The sequence below is a fragment of the Sylvia atricapilla genome, chromosome W (assembly GCF_009819655.1).
Source record: "Sylvia atricapilla isolate bSylAtr1 chromosome W, bSylAtr1.pri, whole genome shotgun sequence".
NCBI lineage: Eukaryota > Metazoa > Chordata > Aves > Passeriformes > Sylviidae > Sylvia > Sylvia atricapilla.
The window spans coordinates 541,494-552,418 of NC_089173.1; the positions used below are offsets into that span (position 1 = coordinate 541,494).

A 10,925-nucleotide genomic window follows, 5' to 3' on the forward strand; every position below is an offset into this window, starting at 1 on the left:
AGGTAGGCTGGGGGCTGCAGCACAGTGAGATGAGGAAAGAGGATTTCTGACAGCCAGGATCCCGTCCTCATGGTGATGGCACAGCATGGCAATGCCACTCAGGTAAAGCAGAGAAAATCTACACCTTCATGTTGCGGAGTTTTTAATATTTGGAATGAGGTGTGAGCAATTCCAGACTGGGCCCTTTGTCCTGCAAAACCTGTAGGCCTTTGTGGCGCAGTGAAAATTCAAGTTGTGGCGCAGCAAAAAAAAACAAATTCACCTCTCTCTTAAGGTATTCCGGGTTCTAACAGGTTCTCACATGTAGATCTATAGTGTTAATATGGAAGCCTCCTTAAGGCAGCAAATGTGTACATTTTTTAGGTGCCTTGTAATGTCAATAAAGCTGTAAGGGAATAAATATGGATGTGCAAACAATAAACGTCAGTGCGGCATGAAACACTGCAACTGTGTGCATGTCGTAGCTCAGTCCGACCTCTCAAAAGGGACCCCAGCTTTACCTTCAGCCCTTCACTTGGGAAGTATTTGCACAAACCAGAAGACTTTTCACAGACCATTCTGCAGTGCTCCAAGTGCATATCACAACACATGGAAAGGTGCTATCCAAGCCTCCACTTCAGAGAAATTTGATCTAGAAGCAAGAAGGATATCCAGGGCAGGAAACACTAGCAAGGACAGGACAGGCTTGACCCATCACCTACAACTTCAGCATTGAAGAGCACAAAGTAGGCAGCTGCTAAGATTGAAGCTGAACTAATGCTGCTGTGTTTAAACACCATCCACCTTGTGGTAAATGTAATGGATAAATTCGTGTATCAAAGATTTGGTCTATTAAAAAGCTACTCCAGGGCATCTCCGAGATTCCAAGACCTGTGGTGCAAGCTGTGAAACCACAACATTTGCAACAGAAATGACATAGCCGGACTGGAGATGGCCCATTCATCAAGGATGGGCCTCCACTTCACAGCTGCTCGACATCTGATATCAATCTTGATAGGGGATCCGGAGGATGATCAAATCAGCACCCCAAAGACGAGATCCGGGAAGACTCCTGAATCGTCTTTTCATACTTACAGGAACCCCTTTCAAGATCTTGCTTGGAAATAAAGAGATAAATGAATATTTGGACTTTCAATGGACTTAGCCTCAGGACAAATAAACTGTACAAAACCTGTACGCCGCCGAGACCCAGTGGTGTGTGGTTGAGGTTGGACGGTACCGTTGTTACTGTCACTCTGGCCACCCAGCATTTGATCGATGTTGTCCAATTTTATTGTGGCTTTTTAACTGTTTTTTAATTATTTTTTAATTGTCTTTTTAATTTGTTAAATAGATTTTGTTATTTTTAATTGACTTCTTCTCATTTATAACACACCTCATACTCACTCCCTGCACAGACCACACTGGAGATACCTATTTTTAATTCAATAAATCAAACAGACCCAGTACACCCACAGGAACACCCAAACCACTGTGTACAGAGCAGGGGACGCAACAGTAGTTCATTCATGACCAGCAGTCACATGGCTGAAAGCGATTACAGCAGCCCAGTCACTGTCAGCTGAGCTGCTGCTGCTCAGAGGACCTCCAGGATGGCCCCTATCATTTCTCCCAGCCACAGCACCCAGGGCCCAGATGTTGGACCATCACCCAATTGCCTTCAGCTTTCATACTTCCCACCTACTTACCCACCAGCAGCAAGAGCAGCAGGTACCTCTGGATTAGAAAAGAGCTTTAATGGTGCAAACAGTGATAGCTGATTATGCATAAGAGTCTGAGCAACTTTCTGGGATGGTCACAGGGGAAACAGTCCTTTCATGCCCTCCCCTACAAGTAGTGCTACAGGCAGAGCTCTGCCAAGACATTACCCACCACAAAAACAACCACTGCTGCTTGTGCAATAATCCAATTCCCAAAGTGCCAACAGGAATGGATGTGCAGAGATGTCAACAGATGCCTATCAAGGGGCTTGGGGGCCAGGGATAGGTGATGTTGTGACGTTTGTTACAGTAATCCAACAAATATTGGTTTAATTCAACCTTGCATCACCCCCATTACAAGAGCTGATCTCAGTTTTGCAACATGCTTGAAAAGAAAAGATATTCAGAAATGTTTTGCTTTGTGTATGCATTAAGGCTATTTGGTAAACTTTTAAAATTCAGTATCCACCTCTCATACATCTGCTGGTAAGGGGTTCTGGATTCATGTTTGGCTTTTTTATGTAATTAGCAACTCTAATTACTTAATGAGCTCAATGTCCAAAAAGATACACAGATGTTGGGGGTTAGGTTTTGTTCCTTTTTTCTCTAAGGAATTTTTCCCCATAAGTTACCAAGGACACTAAATGTCGTACTTAAGACTATTTAACAAAACAAAGGGGTGGTCGAAGCTCAGAGGAGGGTGGGGTTTTGGGGCAGAAAAAAGGACAGAGCTTCAGGTAGCCTCTCTCTCTGGTTTTCGTGTTGGGGAGAAGGCACAGCTGGGTTGGTGCTCCTGCTGGAGGATTTCACTGCAGTCCTGTCTTGGGAAATCTGCCATCATCTGCTCGCCCTGGAATTCTGAGCTTCTCTGCCGCCCTGCGAGAGCTGGGCCAGCCCTGCCCCGCCGTCGTGGTTCCATCAGCGCTGCTCCTCTTGCTACAACGTGACCCTGCATCCCCCTGCCCTGCCGGGACATTCTGCCCCTGCACTGCCGGGACATCCTGCCACTCCAGCTACCAGCCCGAGACTCTTTTTCCACTGTTCCCAGCTTGGTGCTCTGAGGATCCTACAAAGGCACTGAGACCAAACGGCCCTGGGTTTTTCTGAAGCAAAGTCCTCGAAGTTCTTGGTACTGTTTTTGTTATCAATGCTGTAGTTTTTTGTTGAGTTTTTTTTTGTTGTTGTTGTTTGTTTGTTTTATACATACCAGTAAAGAACTGCTATTTCTATTTCCAAAATCTTTTGCCTAAAAGCTTTTAACTGTAAAAATTATAATTGGAAAAAGGGTGGTGGTGGTGGTTTACATTCTCCATTCCAAGGGAAGCTCCAGCTTTCCCTGGCAGATACCTGTCTTCCCAAACCAAGACAACAGATTACTAAATGCACACTAGTACTTAGTCCAAAAAGTGCTGAGCATGCAAAGAACAGTAATTGGTTGATAAATATTAACATAACATGTTGAGGCTATTCCAAATGTTACAAGAAACTTAAAAATTAATATCTGTTATTGCACCAGGCAGGTTGATAGCTTGTCAGTCACATGTTTCAACAGCTGGCCTGGAGAGATGAGAATCTGCTTTTTTTTATGTTGAATTACTGCTCTAATATATGTAGAGGCAGAGTAATATTCAAAGCCTGAACAAAACATCAACTTAAACCATAACTGTTTCTTTTGCTGCTTAGTGCTACTTGGTGGTACTCAGATAATAACCAAGTAGCAGCCACATAAATTTCACCTGTCCAACCCTCTGCAAACTGCACAGCAACACTGTAGCAGCTGGCATCTCCCTCCTTCCTTTCCCACCTTTGTTTTCCACTCTTTGTGATCAGAAGCACCATCCTATCCCTGCACAGGGTTAAACTGCCTCCCAACGTGGCAGATCAAGAGCTGCCCTTGTGAACACCATTAGAGAGCCAGGACTGTGCTTTGCAGGGCGCTGATGGATCTGTACAAAACCTATGCTGGAATAATACAAGCAGGCTTGATGCTGCTTTTCCATCACCTCCTCTGCCACAGGCAGTTCATGTACAAGAAAATCAAGCTAACAAGCCTGTATCTAAAGAGGGACAAATGTCCCCAGAGAATTCCAATCCACATCTCTCATCTCCCAGTTTTATGAAACAAAGAGATGCAAAACATTGTAACTTAAAAAAAAAAAACAAGCAAACTTCAACCACAAACAAGAAATACCTTATACTGATATAAAGCAGAACTTGCTTGGTCTTTGGCTCTGCTGAAAATACAGCCCCTTTGTGTTTCACCACCTATTATTTAATGCTGTGTAAAATAGATTACCAAGAACATTATCTGTGTGTTGGGACACCTCACCAAATAAATTACCAGCACTTAAAATATCACCACCAAGACCACCTCAGGTGTGAAATGAGCTACTGATCAAATCATCTACTTAGATAAGGAAGTGCATTACAGTATCTATGATGGGCACACCCTCCCTAAACTCACTGCTAATCATGTAAAAGAAAAGTGTTTATCTTCTCCCAATGTACTGTTATACGTTGTCAAAAATGCAACTGCCATACTGAAGCTCCAAGTGGAGCACTTGCAGTTTTACTACACAAAAAGTGCAGATAAAGTGGTTCACGAGGCACGCAGATCACTAAGATCACCAGCAGCTGCTTAAGCACAGCTACTGAATTAACTGTCCCTAACATCCCTTCCAATCAATCACTGAGCAGCACTCTCCTTTGCCTCCATAAAGTCAGAACTGTTATATTTCCGCTTCTCCAAAGCCATTTAAGGCACTGCACTAGAAAGCCAAGTAAACACAGGAAAGAGTTACTAGAAGATCCCGCATGAGTTGATTCAGCACAAACTCATTTAGCACGGCTGCAATTCCTTCACTCACCATCTTAATCTCACAACTGAAACCCGGAGCAGAGACGTCAGTAAAGGAGCCCCAGGAGAAGGGCTTTCTCTGCATTTATCCAAATACCTAATGAAGTCATCAGTCCCCAGAGCTCACTGTAAAGCTCATCTAGCCAAAACTGGTAAATAGGTTTCTGGAGTTTGGGGCATTCTTAATCTAGGGAGATGTTTGCATATTTTACAGGAGGGGAAACTTCATCAGATTAACTTTGATAAGAGAACAAACACCCTGATTAAACACAATTATTTATATCTAGCACTGAATAACTGAGTTTAATAATAACATTATGATCTCTTCACTCAGACAAAGAATGAGTAATTCATCTTTCACAAGCAAAAAATTCCTTCAAAGGAGCTTGGTTACAACCAAGCAACATCCTCAAATTGTTAAACCGTTGGCAAGATTAACAGGTTATGATAACAACAGCGTTTGGAAAAGGTTTCATTTAACAAATTATTTTATTACTTTTTTTTTAAGAGTTATTTAGATGCAAACAAACACATCTGGAATTTTAAGTCTCTGTGTGCACACACCCCACATAATGCCAACACTCCCAGGGCAGAATCAGCTGCAGAATATTGTACCCAGGGGACTTGCCTTGTGTCCACTAATCCCCCTGAATCACTGCTCTCCACTCACCAAGTACCAGCAACTCCTCTTTGCACAAGATTTCTTTTCAAAACAGATTGAATTTCTATACACCATTATGCACAGCACTAGCACATGCTGATCTCGGTAACTACTCCCTCTTTATATCCAGGTTCCAGCTGTTGTCTTTAAAGTTACTCTGACAAGTCTCCCGGCATTAAGGAGTTTTGCTTCTCAGGTTACCAGGCTCACTGGAGAAGTCACAAGTGTTACCGGCTGAACAATTGCTCCAAATTGTCATGCAAAAGCAATTTACTTGAGATATCTATTATCTTTTATAGTAGCTTCTACAGACTGACCAAAAATAGGAAGCCTAGCTCTCACATTCCACTGTAATTGTGTAAAGCAATAACAACCTCAAAGGCTGATTCAATGGCATTTGCTCAGATCTATACCAGCGGCTCTCCTGAAAAGAAATCAGCGAATCCAAGTGATGCCCTGCTTGAACGTATGGATGCTCTTAGAAAGCAGGCACATGCAGCCTGACCCAAGCAAGCATTAACTGGAGGTCGGTTCCCATCCACGTTTCACCACTATTTCTACTTAGAAAAACTTAGAACTGGAGCACAGTCGTGCCTGCAGAGTTGCTACCTCTGTGAGCACTGAGACTTGATGTTATCCATTACAATACTTCCAGCCAGCATCAGGGTGCCCCAGCAAAGCAAAGTTTGAAGCTTTAAATCCTGAAAAATTCCCTGCTCTTCTATTTCCCTTCCAGACTCCCAGCAAGAAGCCATTGTTAGGGGGAGTAGGGTGACACTTCCTCTCCCAGTCCAAATTAAAGATGTATAAAAATAAACCCACACAGCTGTCCAACGACTTCACTTTATTTCACCCCGCTTCAATGGGATGAGAAGTCGTTCCCATTTCTTCACGCTCTTGAGAATATTACTGTGCACAAAAGATAAAAGTGAGATCCAAACCGAACCCTTTTCAGTGCCGCTCCGCGGGAACCCGCAGCGGGAAGCGGCACCTCCCCGCCCCTCGGCCAGGTTCTGTTTCTACCAACTCGCACAAAGCCCCAAGTCTGCCGCAGCCGCGGCTCCATCCCAGAGCCGAGCCGAGCCCCAGCAGCGGCCGCGGGCAGCGCATTCCCTGGGCCGGGCCCGGCCCGGCTCAGCCCAGGAGTGAAATTTTCCAGGGGGATGAATCAGACAAGTGCCTTTTAATCGTCGCGGAGAGCTGGGAGCGGCGGCAGGAACGCGCCCGGCGGACACGTCCCCCGCGTCCTGCCGGCACCGATGTGCTCCGGGCTTCGAGCCCGCCTCGCCGCCCCGGGACCCCCCGGGGACACGCCTGGTCCGCAGCGGAGCCGGGTGGCAGTGAGGGCCGGGCCGGGGCCAGCGGAGCCGCCGGGGCCGGTCGGCGCCTCTCCGCTGCCACCGCCGCCGCTGCGGCCGGGATGCCCGGCGCGAGATGGCGCACGTCCAGCGGCGGGATAAACGCCCGCAACTTTCCCCGAGATGGAACCGCGCTGAAGGAACCCCGGGAGCACTCACCGTCCGTGCCGCTCCGAGCCGTCCCACCGCACCAGCCCTGCCCGCAGCCCGCGCTCGGCGCGTCCCGGCCCCGCCATCCCGGCCCCATTGGGCCGCCCGCCCGCACATCACCGTGCCCCGCGCTGTGAGTGGGCGGCCGCGGAGTCACGCAGGGCAGGGCAGAGCTGAGGCTCCAGCCAGGGCACGCCCCGTCCTCATCCCTGCCGTCGTCGGGCTGCTCTGCCGTGGCTTCTCCCGCTGTTCCCTGCTTTCATCGCTCTTGTCCTGCATATATTCATCCTCATGCCCTGCGTGTATCCCCAATCCCGCGGATGCCTCACTCCTGCCCGGCAAGCATTCCTCATTCTTCTCCTGTGTGCAACTCTCCTCCAAGCAGGCATCCTTTCTTCTCTACGGGCATCCCTTCCCTCTGTGCTTGCGTCCCTCCTCCCCTGCAAGACTGTCCTGTATCCCATGCACAGGCAGCCCTGGCTGCCTCAGCCCTGCCACGTGGACAGAGGAGCTCTGGTCTTCCCTTGCAAATTCCCCTTGTCTCCCCAGGAACAACCCTGCGGGTTGATGCTGAGGACGTCCAGGGAAAGCTGACGCTGGTGGGCACACTGGGCGAGGAGCTCTCCAGGAGAGCAGAGCCAGGGGCAGGCTCAGGACCTGGCTCCCACAAGGAGAAAGTGGAGCGCAGGTGCCTATCCCTTGTACCCTGTGCTCCTGGACAGAGAGTGTTGCCATGGCCTTTCCTCATGCAGCTTCCAGCTGTCCAATTTGGGATAGGTGACCTCATAAGTGTCCTAATTTCTACATTTGCTACACAGATATTCACACTGAAAATTGCTAGAAGGGTTCAGGAAATCAAGGGCCTTAGGGATGCTTTTGCATAAAAGTGGTGGAGAACAGAAATTAATCCAAATAGGCCTTGAACAGAGAAACAAAAAGCAAATACCTGCTGTGGGAAGAAGGAGGTGAACAGAGAGAAGGAGATGGGGCCAGAGCTGTACTTCAGACCTGGGCCAGAAAAAGGGGAAATTGTTTCCCCAAATGGGAAACTTCACACTCTTGGCTGATGCTGGCACGTCCACCAGGACCAGGAGAAAGCATGGGTTTGGATATTAATGTCTTCTTCTGGTTTTAAGAGAAAAGCAAATATGCATTCAGGCACAATAAACCTTTCCCAGGCCAGAAAGATGAGACATTCCCATGCCTGGAGGTGAGAACAGCACAATGTAATAGATTCATATAACAACCAGGAACACTAACGGAAGGTGCTAGCTCTCATAATAATGTAAAAGCACATCTCATATTTTGCTGTTTAACTATTTTCCACAAGTGTCAGAAAAAATTAAACTTGCCAAAAGGTGAGTTACCTAACAGACTATTAATAGATAAGGCAGACACCAGCATTAGATCATTCTTTCTCTTCTCTTTCAAACTTAAATAAATGTAGGGCATATTTAACTAGAACTGCCCAGTGAAACTGATTGCAATGAGTACTTAGTTGTCTGTGTTGGCAATGTTACGGGTGCACATTTCTGGATCTGAATTGCATATGAATGTTATGAATTTTTATATGAATTATTTACCAAAAGTCTGTCAGTCTGATCATTACAACATAAGGTAAAACACATTTTGTTGTCAAAACTGCCAGGAAAATTAATTTTGCAGTGCTTTTCCAAAGCTACAAAATGACACGGTCTCAAAATTTTCCCACATGATGGAAGTGACATGGCTCACAGAGGGAGTTTCCTCATCACATTAGCAGGAGCAGCTTTCTAAGAAAAATCAGACTCTCTTCCCATCATCCTTTTATTCTTTTTATATAGTTGGATTTCTCATTGGATATCAGAAACTCTTACATATTCATCAGTTTATTAGGCTGAGTCTTGGAGATAGGAGTGGTAATTTTAGACTGATTTAAAAGATTAGTTCAATTTTACGCTCTGTGGTGGTAGTCCTGTGTTTAGATTAGACCAATGCTTCACACTGCATTGCAAACACAACAGAGCTGGGAATATTTCTGATTCTGATTCTGGATTTTAGCAAAAAAAATTATACATTGGATTACTTATTGTCCTCTTCTGCTAGCAAGCCAACATAAAACAATGGGAGACATGAAATCATCTTTGTGAATCTTGACTATTCAGAAAATGCAGATTACACATTTCCATGCCTTGCTTTTGTCCAACCAATAGTGTGAAACAGGCAACTCTTTGTTCTCTAAATGAGGGAGTAAAGTATTAAACATACTGAACATTTACCAGTTGCCTCTTTATTAGGATTTCTCCATGTCTTCTTGCACAAAGAAAGTTGATCTATAGTAGACACATCCATTTATTCAACTACAACCAGTCCTTAGTACCCTGATATAGTCATCAAGCTCAGTTTAATTTTTTTATTATGTACTCAATGTATTTACCATATTCTGAGTAAGATGTCAAAATGTGGAATTTCATTTATACATAACTGGTGAACACCTTGTTTGCAAAAACACACAACTGCACGTTCTTGAGTTATTACTTATGGTTAAAAACACTAACATATATTAACTTCCCTTTTTCAGGGCTTTGTGAAAGAGTGGACAGACTTTTTCAAGATCATCTGGCAGCAGGCAGTTGGATTCTTATTTCACTACACCCATAGGTGATGTAACTGGCGAAAGGTGAAATTTTGCCAAAGATCACAGAGGAAAACTGGTCCCCTTAAGAAATGTCCTATGGAGATTTTAAACAGAGACTGAAGCACAGGATGGATCTGAAATATTTGTGTTGGCCAATTCCTGAAATTGTATTTGGGACATTTTTAAAGCCCTTTCAAAAAGGATGCTATTTAGAAAATGAAAGACCACTGTTTGCACAGAGGGACTTTCCACACAGTGCCATGAGAACAGAGGCCTTAGGGCCAGACAGGAGACAGGTATTTCCAATCTGACTTACAACAGGACTAGTGTTATTTTGTATGACTTTTAAATGAAGTTATAATGAAATATTCTTGTAGAAAATATGCAGACAGAGGATTCTGACTTCACAAACTACTAGCACATAGGAACTTAGGAGGAAGGAAATAGGCCATACTTTTTGAAGACTTGTTTAAACAGTGCTTCATTAATTCTCTTCTTCAGCAGAGTACAGTGAATTTAATGGGTGTTAGAAAATGCCCTGGCTACAGAACCACAATGGAAGGAGACTGCCTGTTGGATTTTTTTAATTTGTAAGGATATGGATTTCTATAAATGCAATTTATTGCCATAATAATCACCAGGCAGATGGAGGGTTGGCCCTGCGTCCAGTATGACTTTGTTACTGATTCCAGTGGAAGCTGAATGGGCCCTTAAGAGACTTTGCCACTGCCAGGTTAGTGTGACTCTGTGCCTAGAGAACTGAAATGAATTTTTACTGTCTCTGTTGAAATGTAAGCTTCTTATCTGGCAACTTAGTGATGCTTCTCCTGTACTGCTTTTCCATTGTATAAAAGTTAAATCATTGCTCTTGGCTGGGTTATTGAACAATGCTGATATCCCATGGCTAAGATAGCTGCCCTAAGATAAAGATCATCACAGATAGTAAGTGAGGGATGGTGACAATCAGGAAGAAGGAAAGGAAGCCTAACAGGGCAATTAAAAACTTGTGTCTCTGATGCACAGTATGCCAGGGGGAGAGAGAAACTGCAAAATACACTGTAGGAGTTCATATGGGTTTGTCGCGGTCGCGGGAGAATTGTCACGAACCGATACGGTTTAACGACAAAACTCAGTTTATTAGAAGCGTTTACAGAATATATAGCACACCTAATAAGCTCATGCATAAAACTAAAGGCAAGCATAGCATTGGTCAGTGAAGGGGTGAGAAAGTAACACTCAGCTCTGCATTCCTATGGCTTCTGCTACACCTTTGACAGTAGCCAGAGGTTACCTCCCTGGGAGCCCTGAGACACCAGGCCTCTGCCTTAAGGAAGAGGGCTGCAATAAAGATAAGGCTGCTATAAACATAAGGGTTGGTTACGTATCTTGAAGTTATCCTGCTGCAGAGTGTTTATATGACCCTTCTTAGACAACCATTCCTCTACATGGGTTCAGAAGAGGCCTTTAAGGAGTTGGTGTGAAATTCTTCCATTAGAATTAAGGAATCTGTTCTCAACTAGACTTTTCTTTTGTTTTCTACAAACAATTACCCACAACATTAACAGAATATAAGAACTAGGAT

The 10,925-nt window shown here is 44.8% G+C and overlaps 1 protein-coding gene across 1 annotated transcript in view; it reads right to left on the bottom strand.

Annotated features, from left to right (window-relative positions):
- The window catches only part of LOC136373325 (plastin-3-like), a 68,057-nt gene extending 61,252 nt beyond the window's left edge, over nt 1-6,805 (bottom strand). Inside the window, exon 1 of the mRNA XM_066338220.1 lies at nt 6,736-6,805. The gene's annotated coding sequence lies outside the window, so the exon portion shown is untranslated. The remainder of the gene's footprint in view (nt 1-6,735) is intronic.
- Between the last annotated feature and the right edge of the window lie 4,120 nt (nt 6,806-10,925).